General features: G+C 40.1%; 1 protein-coding gene across 5 annotated transcripts in view; it reads right to left on the reverse strand.

Annotated features, from left to right (window-relative positions):
- Positions 1-22,075, reverse strand: part of ZNF706 (zinc finger protein 706) — a 35,703-nt gene that overhangs the window by 7,990 nt on the left and 5,638 nt on the right. For 3 of the 5 annotated variants that reach the window (XM_080647005.1, XM_080647004.1, XM_080647006.1), the window contains exon 4: positions 18,533-21,534. The gene's annotated coding sequence lies outside the window, so the exon portion shown is untranslated. Of the gene's footprint in view, positions 1-18,532; positions 21,535-22,075 lie in introns of those variants that run through there. The other 2 variants (XR_013959341.1, XR_013959342.1) reach the window with 1 other exon arrangement.

Raw genomic sequence — 22,075 nt, forward strand, 5'->3', positions numbered from 1 at the left:
TTGGCTTGTACTGTCCATGAGTCACCTTTTGGACAACAGGTTGACATTTCCTTGTTTCCTGCCTTTTGGCCATTCTCATGTCTCATGAGCTACACGAACTTAGGGCTATTCAGTCACATGTGGGAGTCTTTCCAGTGTTCTGAAGGTAAGCACTTAGGGCCTTGAGGCATAAGTACACTGTACAGCTATCTACAGAGAATGTTCTCTTTTAACCATGTTTGTTTCATCTTTTCTAATTTTGATACAGAAGAAATAGAAAGGAGTTATTTTTTTTATTTGAAAAGAACTAGGTTTCACGTAGAATGGAGCCTTTTAAAAAGTGTGATACATTTCTAATGTTTAAACAGTAGAGGTTCTCCACCCTGGCTGCACATCAGGGCAACTTAGAAAGCTTAAAACAAAACAGAAAAAAAACACACACACACAAAAACAAGCCATGCCTGGGCCCCTCCCCAGAGATCGATTGAATTGGTCTGGCTGTGGTGGGGACTGAGCATCTGTATTTTCCTATGTGCAGAACTGAGGATCGCTGTAGCTCTAATCACCAGAAAAGGATTACATTTTTAAGGCCTTATTCCACAGGAAATCTTGCCTGTTGTCCAATAAATTAGGCTGCAGCTTTGGTGGATAAAAAGGAATTTTCAGGCTGTGAGCCCCCAAGGATCTTACTGTCCCGCAGCCTTAGCCAGTGGCACGCGACCTCGTGACATGTGGCTCGACAGCTCGAGCACGGGTTAGTGTGTTCAGAGCAGAGCTTTTCAGTGCTGGGTGTGAACAGGTGAGACCTGACACACCAGGGCTGCCTCAGAGTTCAGGTCTGCGCTTGACCTGCAGACTCAAAGGAAATGCCTGGTCCTGGACCAGAGAAACAGATGCTGACAAATCCATGCTCTCTGGACTGTTGCCATCACTTCTGGGGTCTTCCTTTACCAATCCTTCCCAACACAGTATTCCGCTGTTTCCTGTCAGCTGTTGTCTTGAGTTACACTCCTCCCTTGACCTTTGCTCTCCAAATACAGTCTCTAAGTACTAACTAGCCCTGGTTGAAAAGCCTTGGGGACCAGCTTCGGCTGTCCTGCCAGTCCCTACAGTTGATGCTCTTTCAGGTGCCCTCCTGGCACCCCCACCTTCCCCCGCCCGTAAGAGCCTCTGAGAACCTTCTTTCTCTTGTCAATCACATGTGATTATGTGACAGAACTGCCTTATTTAGGACTTCATCTCTTGCCCCCAGTCTCTTTAGTCAACAGTTATGAAATCCTACCTATAGTTTTCTACGTTTTGCATTACATCCCGTTAAAGCGAAGACTCTGTGAACTGGACTCCACCCGGCCCGAGTGAGCTCCGCTGACCCAGGCCCTCCCACTGGAATCCGGGCACAGCTTTTGCTTTTTTGTTTTCACACCACTTTTCCACTGTTAGTTTCAATACCTTTTCTATATGAAATTGCGAACTCTACAATGATGTATTTTTCATTATTGGTGAGAAGTATATCTAGATAGTTGACCCTCATTTTTCATTCATCTTCTCAGAGGTGAAAATGTCAACATGCCAAAAGTTACCAAATGTGTACTCTTTTAGCAGAGTGAACATTCTAGTCAAGACTTAGATAACTGAAATACATTTTTTAAAGATATATTTTTATTGATTTCAGAGGGAGAGATAGAAACATCAATGATGAGAGAGAATCATTGATCTGCTGCCTCCTGCATACCCCTCACTGGGGATTGAGCCAGCAACCCCGGCATGTGCCCTGACCAGGAATTGAACCAAGACCCCCTGGTTCATAGGTTGACGCTCAACCACTGAGCCATGCCAGCCAGGCTGAAATACATTGTTATTTGTTACTACGTCTTACCTTTTTGGAACTTGGACTAGGAAACCATGGCCTACAGATGCTGGTAATGGCCTTTATGCTAACCTCCGGGGTGAATAACGTCTGATTCTCTTTCTGCTCCGCCCAGTCTCCACCATGCTTCTCCTTGTGCATTTCTGTAACTGTTGTACATACACTACTCCTCAGAGGATCCATGTGCTAGTCCTGACCATGTTTTAGGGTACCTGGGAAATACTGATTTCTTCCAGGTGTTAACATCTCAAATCCCTTTTGCTTAATACTTGAAATCAGATATAGTACCTCGAAGAAGACTGTTTCACTATAGCACTGATGAGATACCTTAGGAACTTAACTGTTATTTTGTTGTAAGCTGTCCTTAAAGATGGAGAACCTGTCAACACCATGGGTAAGAGGACTTACTGTATCCTATTCCTTACCTTTTCCCATGCAAACAAAACTAAGGGGTTCTCTAATTGCTCTAAGTTATGTCACACACCTTTTTTTATGAATACCAAGAGTTACAGGTTCACCCGAGCAATTTTCCCACCCTCTGATGTGTCAACTTCAAGCCTTCTCAGTGAAGTTACTGAATCTCCCCTAATCTTCACAGGGTGAGTTCAGGCCCTTGCTTGGAGTCCATCGTTCTGGCAAAACAGTTGTTCCCCAGGTCACCAGCTTGCTAGAGGCAATCAAGGGTTTGGGAAACCCTTATGGCAAAAAGGACAGATGACTTTTGGCTCATGACTTTTTGTGCTATCCGCAGTACGGGTGCTGCTGGATCCCTGAAAAGACCTCACTCCGGCCTCACTGTGGGTTTCAGTGCTCCCGAGGCCCAAGTGCTGGGCTGTCCTTCCTGTGGCTGCTGCTCATTTGCTGAGGTGGGAGCAGGCCTCTGCCGCCAACAGTTGCTTTTCTTTCATTGTACTCCTCAGCAGCGGGCCCTGTGGGGTGGTCACTCGGCATTCTTAGAGGACATTTGGATTCACTCCCTCAGAGCTAAGTCAGGGACATGTGAGTGACACTGCTCAGAACCAACTTCCAAGGGCTGCCACCTGCTGATAAAGCCCAGTCACTCTGACCAGCCCGATCCAGCGGAGTCCCTGCTGACCTGGCCCTCTTCACCCAGTGGCTGGTGGCATCTCTGTAATGAAGACTATTAGTCCCAATGTTCTTTTTACAGATTCTATCTTAAACAAACAAACAAACAACAATCAAGTAGATGAGAATTTAAGATGCCCTGGACTTGGCATCCTCCTCCAGTGATTAACCCATCCCGCAGTTCCCTTTCCCAATAAAACTCTTCAAAAGGGAGGTCTACACATGCTATTTCTACTTTCCCATCTCCCATTCCTTCTTAAACCCACTAATTTGGCTTTTGTCCTCACCGCTCACTTGAAAACGACCGTGTTCAGATCGCCACCATGCCCTCATGTTGTTGAGACTTTTCTAGCTTTGTCTTACTGGCCTCAGCGTTTAGCAATGAGTGTTCCTCCCTGAAGTGCTCTATTCCCTGGGCTGCTTGGCCCTCCTCCCTGGACCTCCCCTCCTCCTTCTCTACCTAACTCCTGACAGTTAGGGTTCCTCAGGGCTTGGTCCTAGAACCTCTTCTCTTTTCTAAGCGATCTCATCCAATCCTATAACTTTAAATACCTCCCACATGTTGACAACTCAAGAATTTGTCTCCAGCCCAACGTCTCCCCCAGAATCATACATGCACTTGGGATAGAATTGCTTCAAGTGCAACGTACCTGACATTGCCCCTTGGCTAGTGCACATCCCAAACATGTCCAGAACTGGGTCCTTACTCCCCGATTATTCCTTCTCACCTCTCAGTATATGGCATCACTATTTAACCAGCCAGGTTGGCCACAAACCTGAGAGGCCAACAGCAGGTCCAGATGCTGCTGCCTTTCAAATACCTTTTAGATCAGTCCACTTCTCTGTGGACACCATCCAAGTCCAAGTCTCTAATATCTTCACCTGGAAAACTGTTACAGTTTCTCCTAACCTGTTTCCATGACCACACTTCCAAATGATCCTCCAACACCACAGGAGGAGCGCTCTTGACAAAATGTAAATTGGATCCCATCACTCCCCTGCTTAGAACATTAGAACATCTTCAGTTCTTCCCATTGCACTTAGAATAAAGTCAGGCCCAGCTGGTGTGGCTCAGAGGTTCAGTGTTGACCTATGAACCAGGAGGTCATGGTTCGATTCCCGGTCAGGGCATATGCCCGGGTTGCGGGTTCGATCCCCAGAGGCAGCTGATCAATGATTCTCTCTTATCTTTGATGTTTCAATCTTTCTCCCTGAAATTTAAAAAATAAGTAACAATTTTAAAGTCTGAAAGCCTTGTCCTAGCTGACAAGGCCTTGTCCTATCTGGCTCCTGCTCTACTCTAACCACATCCCAGGCCACCCCATCCTCGGAATGTTCCCTTCACTCCAGCATATGGTCCCTCTTGCCATTTCTACCACAGGCTGACCTCTTTCCTGCCTGAGGGCCTTTGTACTTGCTATTTCCTCAGCCTGCAAGGCCCAGGTTACTGGCCCCCAGAGAGGAATTTGGTGACCACTCTGTCTACAGGAGGGCATTGGCATTCTCCTACCCGACTGCCCAGCGGACTACCAAGTGCATGAAGGCAGGGGCCCTTCTATTATGCATGGGGTTGCACCCTCGGTTCTTGGCACATAGGTGATCAATACCGAACAATGATCTAGATGTGGGTCTATTTGGCTATAGGATTCCTAAGGGCCTACCTTATATGCCACATCTCCCCACCCTCCACCAAAAAGGATGCATTTAAGGTCTGCAGCACCCATGAGAGAGTGCTGTTCAAATCTCCTTGAAGACAACCAGCTGTGGGAAGCCTAATTGACTAACAGACCCAACTATTGCCCCATTGCTTCCCCATCTTTGTGCTGCGGCCAAGCTCTCCACCTGCCGGGGCACGGCCCCCAGCCACCGACAGTGGGGCAGGGGTGGTGCTGGCCTGTCCCTGCCCTGCACAGGGTTCCTCTCCTGGGTGACTCTGGCTTGGAGACACTCCACTGCCTGACAGTTTTCTCAGAATACACTGCAATCAGAGGCTTTTCTACTCAAGACTTCCTTTCTTCAGCATGAGAACCACACTGTGGTCGGAAGGCTTCCCCACCCTGTCCCCACGTTCCCCCTATTGTGCTTCAAAGGTGGATTCCCGCATCTGTTAAACTTACAATCCTATTTTGGCAGCAGCTTCCCAGGGGCCCCTTTAGAACTTTGTCATAGTGATACTATAAACCATGGCACGGAAAAACAAACTATCTTATTTGAGGCCACATATAACACCATCTGTTCACTTCCCATACTCTCCCAGGCATGACCTTCAATGGGAGAGATTAAAATACCACCTCTACTCAGAGCCCTTGTCTCACCACCAGGGCTCCAGGTCACAAGAGCTACAATCCAGATTCCATTTCACATTTGTTCCAGGAGTTGGCAGAATGAGTCACCACTGGCAAACACAGTCAATGCAGGTACAAGGCCCGTGGCACCAGAAAGGTGGCTTTAAATCCATACTCAGGTATCTATGAATCCCTAGTAGACAATCACCAACTGCTGCCACTTGTTTTACACTAGTGACAAACATCTTCGTAGCTGCTGGTGACTAGACGTTTCATTAATTTTGTGAATAAAACCTCTCTTCCTGAGATTTTATAACTTGAATATGTGGCATTTCTTTCAAACAGTATTAATTTAGTTCTACTCTGCGTAAGCCCCATGAACACCAAAACTGTTTATTTTGTCCACTGCTGCATCCCCTAAAGCCGTGGTTGGCAAACTGCGGCTCGCGAGCCACATGCGGCTCTTTGGCCCCTTGAGTGTGGCTCTTCCATAAAATACCACGGCCTGGGCGAGTCTATTTTGAAGAAGTGGCGTTAGAAGAAGTTTACGTTTAAAAAATTTGGCTCTGTTGACTAATGAGTTTGCCGACCACTGCCCTAAAGCACTCAGTAATTATTTGTTGAGCAAATATTCCTCCAGGTGCTTTTATGTTATCTCATTTAAGCCTGGGAGGTAGGCACATTCTTCATTTGACTGAAACTCAGAAGGATCAAGTGACTTTCTCAAAGTTCCTGGCACTCTCCAAATTCAGACACCAAATAGTCAAGCAGCTTACCTGCCAGGGTCAGAAAATTAGGTTGCTTATTGTGTTTAGTTAACATTTAGTGAATCCTCTGCTCTAAGCAAGCACTTAATACTTTTATCACATTTAAGAGGTAATTAACTTATTATCATCCTACTTTACCCAATGAAACTGAAGGTTGGCTAGACTGAGTGACTTACCTAACATCACAAAGGTAGGAGGCAGGGCTGAAACTCAAACATAGGTGAGCCCAGAGCCCATGTTCTAAATTCTCATGCTATATACTATTTCATCGCAAATGACAAGAAACAATCATTCCCCCCAAAACAACCAGAATTTAAATATTGTTACATTTTTGGGAGACTAATAAAAAGTCAATAAAACATCTGGTAGAAGCAGTAAATGACAGGACAGAATTACACTTTACCTTTCCTTTAAAGAACAATACTGCGTTTTCGGTTGGGTTGGCACCCCTAAGCCCTGCATTGCTCAAGGGTCAATTGTGCAGGGATCCCAGTGTGAAAACACTGACAGTGGTCCTGACATTGACAGCATTCTGTTGACACTGACACTAAAGGATTAAGGCGCCCACTTCAAGGTCCAAAGATACAAGGACAAAATAAGTGGGGCAGTATCCTCTCAGGCGGCAGTGAAAGAAATCTGTGCCTAAGAGAAACAGAAAAGGAAGGTAGGTGTCACCACTTTAGTTGCTGGATATACCATAGGCTGTGCTATTCCCTTAAAGTAGCAGGCTCTCTTATTAGGGCCTTTCTTAACACAGGCCAGTTAAAATCTGTTTTTATATTGAGTTGTTTTAAAGAACAGAGGCCCCGTTGAGCTCAGGAGCAGTCTTCATCAATTTTCCCCTTTAGACAATGCAAACAATCATTTAACAACGGTAGCATTTTGAATTTAAAACCCCCAAATCATCAACCCATCACTCAATGAACCAATTAAAACAAAAGGAAAACCAGTTTCATGGCATGGATGGAAAAGGGACTGTTGCCCTGGCTGATACACCAAGGCTGCGGGTTTGATCTCGGTCAGGGCACATACAAGCAGCAGCCAATAAGTGGGTAAATAAGTAGAACAACAAGCCGATCTCTCTCATCCTCTCCCTCTCCATGTCAAGTTAAAAAATGATCAGTAGTTAGCTTGCTTTTCACGGCTGGAAACCACACACCAGTGTGCTGGCACCGCCCTGGAGAACCACTACAGCCCCCCTTCAAAGGGCTTCACACGGTACAAAAGCACTTTAACATACTTAAAAAAAAATTCCTGCTGCTAGTGCTACCAGGAGCTTCCGAATGTCTCCACCACTGCCCCATGCAAAACAGGCTGGACACAGGCCTTGTACCCTATGTCAAAGGACGGCCAGTGTGAAAGCGGCTGCGTTTTCATGCCCGAAATTTCACTTCTAGAAATTCTTTCAAGAAAATAACCACTACTACATTTTTTAAAACTTAAAAATGAATCTCTATTCCCTGTCCAACCAACTCAAGGAATACTCTGCTTTCATGCTACCAATGAAGGCTAGTAAATTTTATATATCACAGAGGACTAAAACACCGAAGACCTAGGTTAAGATGCTATACTTAAATATGGCATATTTTATGTCTTAGTATTTTATGCCAACATTTTAAGTATAAGTTAAGCATATTGTGTTTAAAAAATGAACACCTTACCGTACATTTTAAACTGTGAGCACTTTTTCTGCCCAACCACAAACAGGTTTCCCTGGCCATCAGTGCTCTAGGTGGCTCTGAAGGACACTTGTCATGTGACACTACCTTACATCTGCTCCTTTCTTACCTCCTAGCTTCTACCCCTTCTGTTTTCCTGAAACTACACTTCTCTGACCTCAGGAAAGCATTTGGAATAATGACCACTGCTGCTGAGAATGTGTTTAATCCACACATTGGCTCAACGCAGACACTCAACGAATGAATGGGAGCTCTTGCCCAACTGCCCAGGCTTGCTCAGTCTCTTCTGCGAGCCCAGATTGGCCTGGTACTCCTTACCCTTTGACTGCTCTTTTGATGACTCTTTCTAGCTCAATCTCTACCCACCCAGTCACCGTGAGGCTTTCTGGTTTTATCCTCTCCTTATTGTCTTAGAGATATCGCTTATTTCTAAGGTTTCAAAGATCACCTTTATGCAGATTAATGCAAATCTCTCTCTTCAGTCCTGACTTAAGTCCCAGCATCATATTTCAAACTACGTGTGCTAAATACTAAAACAAAATTTGCCACAAACCCTTTACAAGTTTACTTTTTCAAGGGAATAATGTATCTTATCTTACACTTTTTACATGCTTTGCAGATGTCTTATATACAGCATGGGCACTTTATACATTTCACTTGCTTTTACTGATTTACACAGATCTATGCATCTGTAAGTTGCCAGAAACTCTTAAGCTTAAAAACAAATGGGAAACTAAGGTCCCAAGTATTATGCCAAAGAGCGATGGTTTCCAAAGTGAAGTGCATGCATTCCAGGTGCTAATGCAAGATGACCCATTAGGATGTGGAAAGAACATATTAGAATGTCTTTTCATCTCATCCTATTTTAATGTCTATTTTTGTGGAGGATTTATAGTTACGATGGAAGAACATTTCAATAATTTATAAATACATTAGTGGTATACAGTCGAGAATTTTTTTACTGACAGAGCTTTGTAATTTTAGTGTGGAATCCACTGACATAAAGAATGGTCTTGAGCCCTAGCCAGTTTGACTCAGTGGATAGAACACTGGCCTGCAAACTAAATGGGCCCGGGTTCGATTCCAGTCAAGGGCACATACCTTGGTTGCAGGCTCCCGGCCCTGGTTGGGGGCATGAGGGAGGCAACCAATTGAAGTCTCTCTCTCTCACATCGGTACTTCTGTCTCTCCTTCTCCCACTCTCTCTAAAAATCAATGGAAAAATATCCTGAGGTGAAGATTAAAAAAAGAATGATTTTGACTTAAACTATACTTACATTATTATAAATTGCTTTGCTAGTTGACTAAAAGAAGCATTTCTAAACTAGGAGGCTATTAAGACACTGAACACAAATACACCCTATAGTCGGATGCAGAACTCAAGTCCAAATGTGAAGAAGATATCCTGACTCCATTTAAAACTTACAAGCATCTGAGAAAGATAAGGACAAAGACCAAGCAGTTTGTATGTTAAAAAAAAGTCAATATAAGAGCAGTTCTTCCTACTATTTTTATTGCCCTCCTGACAAGACTTGCTCAAAGCACAGAACTATCTGTGCCCCCAGGACTGTGAATTACTGGACATCGTAGGCTTGCTGGGTAAGAAGGGACCTCAGAGCCTATCTACTTTTCCTCCCATCAAGTGCTACAAAACCCTGCTGCACTGTCCCAGATGTGATTAGGAATCTCTTTGCAAGAACTTGAAAGGAGGGATGCTCACTCATAAGGCAAACCATTCTGCAATTGGTTAGATCCAGGCATTGTAATAATTTTCCCTACATTGAGGTCATCTCCACCATGGCTTTCACAGCAACTTTCCAAGGGTCTCCCTTGTAAACAGTTCACAGTCTACTCGCCATCTGAGACCTCTTGCCCCCAGTGAATGAAATCTAGCCAAGTAATGTTTCACTTAAAAACAGCAAAACATCCAGAATCAAATATAAGAACTAATCAATGACTATGACTTTATGTAATTAATATGTGTATACTCCTAAACTAAGGTTACATTCCCACCTTTTAAAGCAGAGAAATCAGCCCTAGCTGGCTTGGCTCAGTGGATAGAGCATTGGCCCTCAGACTGAAGGTTTGATTCTGATCAAGGGCATGCACCTCGGCTGCAGGCTCGATTCCTGGCCCCAGTCAGGGTGCATGTGGGAAGCAACCAATCAATGTGTCTCTCTCACACCGATGTTTCTCTGTCTCTCCCCCTCCTTTTCACTTTCTCTCAAAAAAATAAAGCAAGAAATCATACTTGACTCATAAGCCTACAATAAACTAACATATTGGCTCACACATGAAAAAAATGCCAAGATGAATTCCTGTTCATATTTTGGAGTTGCACACTGCAATTTTTATAAACTCTAAATAGATTTACATTTATTCCATCTGAACTGCTTCTTGTCACTTCAGTATTTCAGCCTAAATCTTTCTGAATTGTAATTTTCTATTTGCTTTCCTCATATTTTGTGCTGTCTGTAAACTGTTCACACACATACACACATCATTTAAACTGGACAGGACAGACTGGCTGGTGTGGCTCAGTGGTGCATCAACCTATGAACCAGGTTGTACAGTTGATTCCTGGTCAGGGCACTTGCCCTGGTTGTGGGCTCAATCCCAGTGTGAGGCATGCAGGAGGCAGCCGATCAATGACTCTCTCTCATCATTGATGTTTCCATCTCTCTCCCTCTCCCTTCCTCTCTGAAATCAATCTATACTAATAATAGACAAATATGTAAATTGATGGTCCCTCCACAACACCCACAGCCAATCAGGAGTGAGTATGCAAATTAACCCAACAAAGATGACGGGCCTGTGGGCAGCGCGCAAGGGCACAGGCGCCGAGTGGCCGGGGTGGGACCCTGCCCACTTCGAGCCCGTGGCTAGCACGCACATGTGCGCATGCCGGTGCCAAGCAGCCGGGGTCCTGGGGACGCCACTGGAGTGCCCAGTCCTGTCAGCCCGGCCTGGGGGCAGCTGGAGTTCCAAGTCCTTTTGGTTTCTGCAGCCCCTGGACCGGAAGTGGAAACTAAGAGTGCGGGGAGCACCAGGAATTCTAGGAATTGTAGTTCTGGTGGCAGCCCCTGACCGGAAGCGGAAGCCCAGAGCACAGGGAGTACCAGGAATGCTGGGAATCATAGTTCTGGTGGCAGACGCGTTGTGGGATCTCCTAAACTAGAGCAAAGTGAGCCTGGGGCAAGTTACTGAAATTAGTCCAAATGAGGGTGGGAGATGGAGGGAAAGCAAAGGTGAGAGACATAAGTAAAGTCAGAGTGTCGAGGAAAAATTAAAAGGAAGATATCCTGCAACTTCTAGGAAATCTCCACTAATGGAGCAAAGAAAAAAAAAAGACCTCTATTATTCTGTGAGCACCAAACCAAACTGGGTTGGGGTCTCAGACAATTTGCTCATATGATTGCAAAGACAGACACAAACTCCTGGATTGGAGAGGGCTCCCCTGAGGGCTCCCAGATTGGAGAGGGTGCAGGTCAGGCTGAGGGACCCACAGTGAATTTCGTGCACCTGGCCCCTAGTAAAAACATATTAAAAAAAAAAACTGGACAGGACAAAGCTTTATGAAACTTGACGTTGTTGCCATACATCTATTAAATATATGAGTACAGAAATTCAAAATTAGTTTAATTCAAATGTGCTACTGTCTGTATGAAATCTGTTATGATTACAATATATTACCCTGCCTTGCTGAAATTAAGGTATATTATCACGCTTTCTTCAAGTGTTTTTTCATATGCATTTCAAAAAAGCAGAAATACTTTTTCAAGTATAAAGTATTCTACATGCATGGCACTGCCTGTAACAAACACTCTATGACTTTAGTCATTTATTTTTATTTATTTATTTTTAATATATTTTATTGATATTTCACAGAGAGGAAGGGAGAGAGATAGAGAGCTAGAAACATCGATGAGAGAGAAACATCGATCAGCTGCCTCCTGCACACCTCCCACTGGGGATGTGCCCGCAACCAAGGTACATGCCCTTGACCGGAATCGAACCCAGGACCCTTCAGTCCGCAGGCCGACACTCTATCCACTGAGCCAAACCGGTTTCGGCATGACTTTAGTCATTTAAAAAAGTAAGTAAAAAAGCTTTTAAAAAGTAATCCACAAAAGGAATGAGAATTGTGTCTAGTCACATGGTTGGTCATAAACATTCAAGTAGGCACAAAAACAAGTAATTCCTGTTCCCAAGGACCCTAGAAAGAACAGAATACATAATGATGCAAAGATAAAAGACTACTCCAACTGGCTACGCAAGTAAGAAGGAGTGATCCTAGTACATTAGGGAGCATCGGGAAAAGTCAGAGATAAGTCTCAAAGAAATGGAAGAGAAAGAGGGCATCCTAGTTTACAGACCAAAAAAACTGTTTGGAGGTAAGAAAGAGCCATCAGAGTTACTCAAGTACAGCACGTAATTCACCTTAGCAGGAGCCTGGGATCAGATATGGCAGCAGAAGGGGTTGGCTGGAGCACATGGTAGGCCCGGACTGTGGAGGCACTGCCAGCCACAGCCCAGGAGTGCGGGCTCATCTCATGGGCAATGGAGAACAGACAGCTTCAGAGGGGATGTGCCTGGAACTGGGCTGCGGGAGAATTCCTCATGTTGCAGGGAAAGCAAATGTGGTTGAAGGAAGAGACTACACATGAAGTTAGTCCAAATGAGGAAAAGGGAGGCTCACAGTAAAAAGATAATGCATGTATTTACCTAGAGACTAAGAGTAAATATACAGTTCTGCACTTCCTTCAATGTTCTCTTTTGTGCTTTTTGAAAATCAAGACACAAATTACCTACCTCTAGTCCTGTGGGTAGCTTCCCATCTATATCACTTTCCTAGAATGACAGTGGTTCTGATTTAAGGTGACTTCTTATAGCCTTATGAATTATAATTAATCAAGGCCAGGTGAACACCCAATGAAATCAGATGTCCCCATATTATTTCATATTAGGCTTGTTTCATTTTTACAATGAGACTTGACATGGTGAGTAAACACAAGTGGCTAAGGCAGTGCTAGTGAACACACATTCCTTGTTACTGGTGCATAGCTGAAAACCAAGCTTTTTTTCTTTACCACCTTTTAGGAACTTTGCCCTCCTAAAACTCAAGTCTCCTGACACTATTTTTTTTTTATAGTTTTCAGCCTTGTTTCATATTTAGTACTATGTATTCCTCTTTCCCACATTTAATACATTTTTCTTAAAGGGCTAAGCTTCATGAACAAAAACAAAAAAAAAAACAACACAAACACAAAAAAACACACACAAAAAAAACCACAAAAAAAAAAAAGAAGCATTTGAGTTGAGCCCTGAAGAATGGGTAGTATTTCTACAGAAAGAGACTGGGGTTAGATGGAAGCATTTCAGTGAAGAAAAGCACAAGAAGAAATGGGCAAAAATAAGGATGAGCACCAATGATGGGCGCAATTACTTATACTTATGTCATTCATTTCCTCCTTAAGGTAGAACAATCCTTTGAGGTAGGTATTAGTTTCTGCATTTTATAAGGTGACAGAAGATACCATAGCTCAGAGAGGTGAAGTAACCTGTCCAAGTTCACTCAGCTTTGAAACAGAGCCAAAACTAAACTTAGACTTTGCCATTTTTCTCACGGGGTCTCCAGCTTTAAATTTTCATGTTTTACAATCTCCTATCCGATTTCAGGAACTCTTCCTATCAGAAATATTCCTGACTACTCAAAGCCAGGCTTAAGTACTGTCTATTTTGTTACAATAAAATCCAAACATGAAAATATTAATAACAGAACCTAAGAAAATGCAGAACAGAAAGATCTAGAAGCATGAAAGGCTATTTTGTTCCTGTAACTTTCTGAACTGACTTATAATAAAAATTACTTTTCCTATTTCTTCCAACAGGCAGGTGTCAATAAATTAAAAGCAGATTTCATTAGTCTTGAATAACAAATTTCCCTTAAGGTGGGGGTTGAAGGGTGGGTGGGAAGTGATTAACCGGGGAACTTATATACATATATGCATGGCCCATGGACACAGACAGTAGAGTGGTGAAGGCCTGGGAGAGGTGGGTAAAGGTTGAAGGGGGTCAATGGGAAAACAAAGAAACAAAGGGGACAACTGTAATTCTTTCAACAATAAAGATACATTTAAAAAAAATTTCCTTTAAATACAAAGTGTGGTTTTATACTTTATCTATAGCTAACACTTAATCAAGTTGTGCAGACAGAGCTCACAATTTCGTACTGTGCAAAGTTAGTATGAGTTTCATAACCCTAGTTATCCAATATCCTCTGGCAAGTTTCAGTTCTTCCTAGTTTACTTTAGAGAGCAGATTTAATGTAATTAGAATGCCTTAAACATATAAATGGGCAATGGACAATTCACAAAAATAGGAAATGTAACTGGTTAACAAATGTAACTCCACTAGAAATCAAGAAAATACACCATGTTTAAGCTATCAAATTCATGAAAAAAGTACTAGTATTCAAACAAAAGGCGGTATTGAAACACTGTTGGCCAAGTATAACCTGTTTCCCTTTGCTATACAGCCTACAACTCTGGTTCTATTTTAATATACATAACACATTCTTCAAAATATCGTCACCTATCTCTCAACATGAGCATTAAAGTTTATGATGCTTAATTCTAAATGTTGGAGCCCTGGCTGGTGTGGCTCAGTTGTTTGAGCATCATCCCCATGCACTGAATGGTCGCTGGTTTGGTTCCCATCAGTGCACATGCCCGGGGTTGTGGACACGATTCCAGTAGGGGGCATGCAGGAGGCAGCTGATTAAAGTTTCGCTCTCACAGTGATGTTTCTCTCTCCCTTTCTTCCTAAAAATCAATTTTAAAAAATCTTTAAATGTTGGAAATAGACTTCTACACATATTAGAAACAGGGGAATTGTTTTAAAAAAAACGTATAGCAAACCTACCCAATGGATCATTATACAGCCACAAAAATTTCACAAAAAGTTTATAACATGAGAAAAACCCCACTTGTTATGTGTGTTAACTGAAATGGCAAAGGACAAAACCATAACATGCAGAAATGACTACATAAAAACAAAAATATGCATTAACTTATACATAAAAGATAAAAGCTTATGGTACAAAACCAACAACAGTCAACAAATTGAGGGTGCACAAATACTGAAATGATTCTTGATGTTTGCGATTCCATTGCTTTGCGTTAACAGCAACGCCTGGACCAGAACAGTCATCAGTTTGAAAATAGGCATCAATAAAAATAACTGTTCATTTCTGTAGATTCTTTTAAATGTCGAAAATGAATTATATGTTAGTAAACATTGACTTCATAATCATCCAAAGTGTGTATACATTTTTGGGGGACACCCTGTATTTGCATGTATGCATGTGTAGATGTGTGTCTATGTGTGAGAGAGAATAATCATCAAAAACTATCTATCCTGGTAAATACTTAAAATTCAACTTCACTATATTCTCCAAATTTTTAGATGTAATGAAAAGGTATTACTTTTATAATAAAGTAGAAGACAATAAATATCATTTAGAGACACTGTAGTCCGGGGACCATGTAGTGCAGAGGCAAACGTTCCTAAATACAGCACTCTGAGCACTAGCAGTATCACTGCATTACAGCAGAGCAAAATTACTGCCTGTAAATCTGCATTCATAATGACCTTGAATAATCAGAGGTTAGATTATGGATGATATACTCTGCTGAAAAAATAAGAAAAGTACAAGAGTTTGTAAAAAAAAAAAAAAAAAAATCTCACAGTAACAGGATATATATCACTGGTAAATATTTATCTTCCTAACTTGTCATTCCCCCACCCCCAAACCCTGAAAGGGTCCTCATAGTGTTAGGAGTAATTTGAACTATTTATTGCAGTGTGCACACATCACACAATATGGTTCCATTTTAATGACCATTCCCCACTCTCATTCGTAGGCTCAAAGGCTCTTATTCACAAGCCTTACGCTCTGGCTGGCCTACTCACTTTCTCTCAAAGAAACTTATGTACTTGACTGAGCTTTTTGCTCACTCAGCCATCCTCATTTTGATTCCCTATTCACTCCTACTCCTCCCCCATTCTTTCAGGCACAGATCAACCTCTCCAACCCATAAGTCATCTCCCTCTTATGTATTCCCATAGAAATTGTCTATACACTTAGCCATATAGCTTAAAATTATGTAAATAGATATATGCACTAACTCCTAATTTCTATAGATAAGGAAACTTAGTTATATTTCTTTTCTAATAAATTGCTTTTATGTAATGCTTTACAGCTTATAAAGCAACTTCACATACATTATTCTCAATAAATATGTTGAAGTTAAAAGAGAATGCTTCAGCAATGATGCGTAGAAAACCCAGAGAACTCATCCCCTAAAGATCTGGGATAAAGATACTCTTCTTCCTACAACCCTCAAATAATATTAGTTAACAGTGGGGAGAATTTCAACATTTCATAATAAAAAAAAAAAAAAGCACACAAAAAAACCCTGCCACAAACCTCAGACCCAGTGACCAGATCTTGTTTCTAAATACCATTCTCCAATAAAAGGAATCAGGGCTCTTTGAAGAAATGGCTCAATCTAGGGCTGGGCAGAAAATAATACAAGATGAGCTGGGAGCTCTTGTAGTACTTCCTTACAGAATTCCAAATAATATACATATATACATATACTCTGCCCTCCAGGAGGTGGAGCTAAATCCCTACTCCCCTTGGTTAGGGTTAGACTTACTTTGAAAAATGAGCATATGAAAAGGAAAAAAAACAGTAACTTTCCAGTGAACTTGGCAGACAGCACCTTAATCAAGTGATGTCATGTGGGGATCATTCACTTGCAAGGTGAATGAGAAGGGCACTTCACCTCTGCGGTCTTCTTCCCAAAAACCTATTACCCTAATGTAATCATTAAACAAATACAAATTGAGAGATGTTCTAGAACATACTTCCCTACAAAACTTTCAAGGTCATGAAAAACAAAAAGAAGACTGAGAAACCATCACAGACCACAAGAGACCAAGGAGAAATGACAACTAAATGCAATGTAGCATTCCAAGTTGGATCGTGGAACAGAAGAAAAAGTCCATTAATAGACATATGAGTTAATGTTAACACACCAATGCTGGTTTCTTAGTTTTGACAAGCCCAACACAGTTATGTAACAGTAGAACTAATTAGGTATGGGTTGTACACCTGAAATTAATATTTTACATAAACTATAATTGAAAAAAACTATTATTAAAAAAAAAGAAAAACATTAAGCCCAGCCAGTATGGGTCAGTGGGTCAGTAGTTGAGTGTTGACCCATGAATGGAGGTCACGGTTCGATTCCTAGTCAGGGCACATGCCCAGGTTGTGGGCTTGATCCCCAGTGTGGTGCTTGCAGGAGGCAGCCAATCAATGATTCACTCTCATCATTGATGTTTCTCTCACTCTCTCCCTTCCTCTCTGAAATCAATAAAAATATATTTAAAAAAAAAAAAAGAACATTAGGGATAAACTGAAATTGAGTGAGGGACACAAGAACTCTTTTAGACTTCTATTGCAACTTCTCTGTAGGTCTAAAAGTATTCCAAAATTAAGAATTATAAAAAAGAAAATTTCAGCCCTGACCGGTTTGGCTCAGTGGATAGAGCGTCGGCCTGCGGACTGAAAGGTCCCAGGTTCGATTCCAGTCAAGGGCATGTACCTTGGTTGCGGGCACATCCCCAATAGGAGGTGTGCAGGAGGCAGCTGATTGATGTTTCTCTCTCAACGATGTTTCTCTCTCATCGATGTTTCTGACTCCCTATCCCTCTCTCTTCCTCTCTGTAAAAAATCAATAAATTAAAAAAAAAAAAATTTCAGAGATCCAGATCAATTATGTAGAAGCACCCTGTATCAAAATCAAAAGATTTGCCATAAGTTTTCAATACTATTAGCCCAGCAGACATCTAACTTGCAGCCAATGCTGATTTCCCTTCCTTCCTCAATAAGTGTTCTATAGTAACAGGTAGCAATACCTCTAATCCCAACTGGCATTTTCCATTATGTCGTTTGGGTGTAAAGATGATAGAAAACAAAAGTATGAACTTGGTACAAACACTATGTTTATATGAGTGCCTGTGAATTAAAGGTATTTCAAAGTTTTGGGAATCTAGTTCATTTTACCAGATACTTAAGTCTCAGTTAGGAGTTTTAAAATAACAAATAAAAATAGATTCAAGGACTTTAAAAGACAAACCTTGCTAAGTATCACATGTTCCCATTTAATGAGTAAGAATTTCTGAGTATGAGTTTTTTTAAAGCTACATTTTAAAAAAGCAGTTACTTGACATAAACTGACACGTGTGAGTAAAAGTGGGTAATATTAACTTATAATGAGCTACCTTTCTATCTAATATTAATTTGATGTTTAATCTGAAATACTTAAACCAAGACTGTCTTTGGCAAACCAGGATGTATGGTCACCCTAGCCATAAGACCTCATTTTGAGACACACTATTATACTGTTATAGAGGAAATATTATAATGGCTTCCTTCCTAGTAATTAAAATTTTAATAAGAATCCAAAATACAAGCTATATTCTCAATTTTATAAGACAGTAAACAGTGATAAAGTGAGGTACCTATGTGGCCTATAAAAACCTAAGCTATTATTAATATGTATAGAAAAAGATGTTGTATACATAAAAAATGATTAAAAATACTGATTTTACCAAAATTACTTCACACTGTAGGTATGCCCATATGGACATAAATAAAGAATTTAAGTCTGTTTCTACATGTGCAGATTTTAAAATATGAAGCCATACTGAGTACAAAATTAGAGTTAAAGAATGGTTGGTCAAAAACAACCCCTCCCCCAAAGATGGTATACTCAGTAAACAGTTTATCCAAAGAACATTTAAAATAGAAGACATTTAATTTTCATCTTAATAAGTTAATATACAATTAAAGACAGGATAAACTTTTATTAATAAAACATCTATTTTTTCAGTCAAGTTGACAGATGTTTTATTAAATCTACACATTGGAAATGCCTAAGATTTTTCTGAAACTTTTACAATAGATAAAATTAGGCTAGTCTAGAAGATTTCAGAATGTAAAGTTACAGTAAACACAACCCCCTAGTGTTGATCTTCACTGTTAAACACTCCAAAAATTATGTATCTCTGACCAAAACCAAACCAAACCCTAAACCACCACAAAAATGAAAATCTAGCACAAATGAATTCAGATTCAATAGTTTAAATGATAATGTTGGTAAAGTCTATCTTATCCATGTGACATACATCTCAGAACTCAAATTATAATGTAAGTAATTAGCTATACAGTATTTTAAATAAAGCCAAAAGTGCTATCTCAAATCTGAGTCAATGTCATAAAGGACTTATCCATCCAATTCAATGAACTGACCTAAGCATTTTTTAGTATTATTTTTATATTAAGTCAATTACTTCCCCCTTCTAACAACTTATTCTATAGAGTGAGGTTTCAGAACGACAACCTTTTTCCTTTCATTTTTAAGAATAGTCTATAGATCCAAAATAGACTACAGAAAAAAAAAAAAGAGAAATGAAAGAAATCTCTTGTCACCCTTAGAACTACTGAGCTCTAAACTCGAGAGATAAATTCTAAGTTGAAAAATTAAAAGAGAGAGAAGAGGCAATATAAAAACCCCTACAATGTAGAAGAAATTAGACTAGTTTAGTTTTCTTTAATATCTCCTTTAATAAGACATTACAGCACACAACGGAGCCCCCAGTGTGTCAGTTAAACAGGGGATGTAGATCCATACGGAGAATGGAAACAAGTTTAATCTTAACCCCATTCCTTTTGGCAACTAATGGAAATACAGAATACAATTGACCAATTCTCTCAGTGTATTTTATCAAGTCTTTGAAGACACCATAACAGTTTTATAATAAACTTTGCTGGGATCTGTTAAAGAATCTTCAAATTGAATAACAAGGATAGTTAAGAATTTTAATTTCTCCTTAATAGCAGATTTAGCTCAAACACAATAAAGAGGGGATTGTACTAATAATCCTCACATAGAGGATGAGAATGCAGCTCTTCCCATCACTGAAATATAGTTAAATATGATGTCGTCAGCTGCTTATAAAAAAGAGTTAAATACAAGAACAAAAAGCTTTTATTCTGAATTAGAGTCAGTCAAACAAATGAAAAAAAATTAAACAAAAACTTGTAAGCGGTTTTTAAGTGACTTGTTGCTAAACATAAAGATACATATGTTCAAAGCACTTTAAAAAACTTTTAAATTGTAATTTAACCATAACTTCTATAATACCCACCACAAGCAATTAGGCAAACTCTAATGTTCTGGTAATCAACATATAAGGAAATAACATATTAAATCTGAAACTCAGGAAATTAAATACATGAAAAAAATCATTAAAGTAATAGTATAAGAATAGGAATTGCTAAGAAACTATCACCACTGAAGATTTTCCTTGAAAATATCTTATTTTAAACTTACAGTGAAGACAAACAAGGTGGGCAGAATATGCACAGCTACAAAACAAATGCAGCAATGAGTTGCAGCACAAGGAGGGAATGCATTTTTTAATCCACAGGATCAGATTTGTGGCTCTAAACAATTACCAGGAAATATTTGAGTGTTCTTCCTATTATATTAACTTTAAAATTTCAACTGAATTAGAGCAGTTTCACTCGTAAAGTTAATAGCTGACAAAGCGATTTAGAAGAACCCTAAAATTAGTCTCCCTTAACTGGGTAGGATTTACCTCATCCATCTGAACCAACCCATTTCTCCATCCCTGGAACCAAATCAATCTAGACACTGGCCTATTTTAATACTTTCTAGTTTAGACGGAAGTCATACTGTACACAGTCTTTGATTTTAGGAAGCTGCACAAAGTAAACTCCTAAAATCAATGATTCAAAAAGGAACGGAGGGAGAAGGTTCTGGGAATTAACCCAGCCACAAGTTATTCCAATCTTCCTGTTAATGCAAAATTCATTCTAGAATTGGTCAAATCATTAACTTCCAAAAACTCCTCCAAAATTATGCGTTTCACTTTCAAATGAAAAAATTTGAAGACTTTTCCAAGAATCCAACATAATTTATAAAAGATAAATCTTTATCAGTTCACACATGTTCCATCATATTTTGTAATAAATGATTAGGCTTACTGATTATTTCATGACACATACTTCAAAACCTAGTTTTTCAGAAGGGCTTACTAATGATCTAACCGCTTTAGGAATTTATCACGTATCTACATGGTATACCTGGCTGGCAGCTATAGCCAAGTCATAAAGCAAGTTGAAATATTCCAACCTCAAACACAGGAAATAATCAGAGGGGAAAATGACACATGATCGCAATATACTAAGGCAGCAGGTAAGTCATTCTTTTAGATCAGCGGCTGCCAATAAAACTGTGTTCACAAATTTAATGAATGTGTCTGCTCTAGTTTAACGAACCTGCCACTGAGCTGAGAGGGAGATAAGAATTGCGCTTACAATTCTAGCTGATGAATTCATTAGATTTTTATAAGGCAAATAATGTGGAAAGTTAGAACAGAATTTCTAGAACCATTTATCCTGTGATGTTGTAAAATCAAAGTACTACTTTATTAAATGAGTTATTTTACACAATATGAACATCAATATAATTACAATTGTAAAAAATTTTTTATAACAAGGATGGACTGATTTTCAGATTTCCAAATTAGAGTCAACTGTACATTTACACAGAATTGTCTTTGCATGAAGCCCAAAAGGGAACAGCATAAAAATGAGTGTTTCTGTAGCCCCTTTATTTTTGCTGATCAACAGTTTGTTAGAAAAGCAGCTGCAGGTTTGTTACCTAAGGTCTGAGACAGTAGAAGAGTCAAAGGTGTCATGAATTCACCTATAAAACAAAGCAAAATTTTCTGTGAAGGCAAACATTGCACAAATGCAACTTATATACATTTCAAATGCCTAAGGAAAAAAACACATGCCCAAGCTACCAAGTTAGTCTGATAGATCTGCCAATGGGATTTTATAAACTGAACTTTGATTTACTTAAAAAAAAAAAAAACTCTCACACCAACATCACAACCATTTATGAGAAAAAAACTCTAACCATACAGAAAATATAACCTGATTATTTGCAAGCAACTACCAAGTTTATACAATGTACCTACATTTTGCCCTATATTTTAATGTACTTACAAGTTCTGCTAAGCACTGTTACAGTAAAATACCTGCAAAAGGCACTCAGGAACATTGGTCTGCATCATTTCTCTGAGCAAGACCCTCAACACTTTTGTAATAGTTATTTTCAAGCTTACGTGTCTTTTCCATTCTTGGACCAGAGTTGGTCAGCCTCCCTCCATCCCCCCAGTAGAAAATAGAACTTCTATGTAGTTAGGAACTTCTATTTCATCAGGATATGCTCTGGGAAAATG

The sequence above is a fragment of the Plecotus auritus genome (assembly GCF_963455305.1).
Source record: "Plecotus auritus genome assembly, chromosome: 11".
NCBI lineage: Eukaryota > Metazoa > Chordata > Mammalia > Chiroptera > Vespertilionidae > Plecotus > Plecotus auritus.